Consider the following 2,699-nt stretch of genomic DNA (forward strand, 5'->3'; position numbering starts at 1 on the left):
GATCATCTTGCTGAATTCTCTTAATAGTTTAATAGTTTCTCAGTTAGTTTTCCTAGGATTGCTAAGGAGGAAATCATATTGTTTGTGAATAATAAGTTATTCACTTTCCTTTCTAATATTTATATATTATTTATCTTTCTTGTCTGATTTTATCAGATAGGATAGTTATACAATGTTACTTAGTAGCTGTGAGAACAGGCATCATCACATTATTCCTGATTTTAATGCTTTTATTATTTGTTTATTAAGCATGATGCTTGCTGTAGATTTTTAATAGATACATCAGTTAGGACTACATTTAGCTGCATAAAAATGAAACCTGATTCAATGACTTAAAGAAATATAGATTTCATTTTTGGCATCTAAAAGGTTCAGAGGAAAGCAGTCCAGGCCTCTTCCCAATTTCCTGATATCATCTTTACCGTGTGGCTTTTGTTCTCATAGTCACAATATGGCTGCTGTTCCTCTAGGCTTTGTGTTGTATTCCAGGTAGGAAGAAGGGGAAGGTGGAACGGCTGAGTCTGTCTCCTTTTATCTGAAAAACATAAATTTCTCAAAATTTTCAGGATTAGACTTCCCTTTTCATCTTTTTGGCTGCAACTAGGCTATGTCACAATCCTTGGCTGCAAGCAGTGAGTGTTTTTAACTGGGCATGTTGCCACCTCTTCCATTAATAAAGAAGGAGGGGATAATGGATATCAAGTAAGCAACAAGTAGTATTTTCCATGATGTCCTTACCAGGTAAAAATTTCACTTTCATATTTATTGGTTAACAGCTAAGAAATCCAATTGATTTTATTAGGGGGCAGGGGGGCATCAACTGAATAGTTCATACGATTTTTTAAAAATTTTATTTTATCATCTATCTGTGATAGATTTTATAATGTTAAAGTATCCTTACATTTCTGAAATAAAAACTACTCTATGATCTTATATTGTTTTTATTTTTAATAAAAATTTTATTGAAATACAACATGCATAAAGAAACATGCACACATCATAAGTTTACACTTCGAGGAATTTGACAAAGTGATCTTGCCTTGTAACCACCAACCAGTTTAAAAAGTAGAACTTTATAAGCACCCTAGAAGTCCCTCTCATACTCTCTCCCAATCCTTTTTCCCTTCCTCCTCTCCAGAGGTAACCAGTACCTTAACTTCTAATATCATAGATAGTTTTTCCTAATTTTGAACTTTATATGAATGAAATTATACAGAATGTATTAGCTTCTTTTGGTCATAAATATATTTGTGGGGTTCATCCTTGTTATTGTGTGAAGCTATAGCTTATTTTCATTGATTTATAGTATTTCATCATATAAATATATCAAAATTTGTTCATTAGTGCTACTGCTGATGGACATTTAGGTTGTTTTCAGGTGATGTCTATTATAAAGAGTACTACCACGAACATTCCTATACCTGTTTTTGGTTTTGAGTTATAGGGTATATGATTCTTCAGCTTTAGTAGGTATTGCCAAATAGTTTTCAAAAATGGTGGTACAAGTTTGTACTCCTACCAACAGTGTATTAGAGTTCCATTTAATTCACATCCTGGACAACACTTAGTACTGTTTATCTTTTACATTTTAGCTATTCAGATAACTGAGTGTATCCTTGTCGTTTTAATGTACAGTTTGTTTATTTTTAATAAGATTGGAAAAATATTTTTTCATATATTTTTTGATTACTTAGATATCCTTTTTGTGATGTCTGTTCAAGACTTTTGCTCAATTTTTCTATTGAGTGTCTGCCTTTTTCTCATTGAGTTTTAGGAATTCCTTATACTTTTATATAATCTGGGTATAATTCTTTTGTCAGGAGTTATATATATAAATCTTCTCCTACTCTGTGTCTTGCCTTTTCACTTTCTTAATAATGATTTTTTGATAAACAGAAGTTTTTCATTTTCAAATTATCAGATTTATCAACCATTTTCTTAATTTATGGTATTTTTTGTATCTTTCTTAAGAATTTTGCCTACCTCAAGATCATGAAGAAAAGTTTCACAACTCAGTCAATTAGAGATCCAATTTCTTGTCTAAATATGACTATTTATTTTGGTAAGTTGTGTTTTTTGAATGAATTTGCTCATTTTATCTAAAAGTTCAAAGGTGTTCATAATATCCACTAATTTTTTTAATGCCTGTGATTGTGTGCCCCCTTTCATTCTTGGTATTAGAAATGTATGTCTTCTGTCGTTTTTCTTAATCAATCTTGCTAGGGGGTTATCAATTTTATTAGTGTTTTCAAAATAGCAAATGTCACTAATTCAATTAATGTGCTTACATTTATTTTTTTCATTTCATCTATTTTCTTTGTTTTTTATCTGATTTTAAGACTTTCATTTTTTTCTAGATATACGTTTAAGACAAAATTTCGCTCTAGGTATGGCTTTAGCTGCATCTCACAAATATGTGTTGTATTTTCATTATCATTCACTTCAAAATATTTTATAATTTACCTTGCATTTTCTTACTTGACTGATAGGTTATTAAATGTGATTTGCTTAATTTTCAAACATTTAATTCTTCTGTGATTAAATAAACATTTGTATTATTAAAACTCTTTGGAATTTGTTGTGACTTGCTTAATGACCTAGGATAGGATTAATTCTTATAAATGTTGCATGTATTCTTGAAAAGAATTTGTGTAGTGTATGTTCATTGTGGACCACATAGTTCAATTAAGTTAAGTTTG

Source organism: Diceros bicornis, chromosome 5 (genome assembly GCF_020826845.1).
Source record: "Diceros bicornis minor isolate mBicDic1 chromosome 5, mDicBic1.mat.cur, whole genome shotgun sequence".
Classification (NCBI taxonomy): Eukaryota; Metazoa; Chordata; class Mammalia; order Perissodactyla; family Rhinocerotidae; genus Diceros; species Diceros bicornis.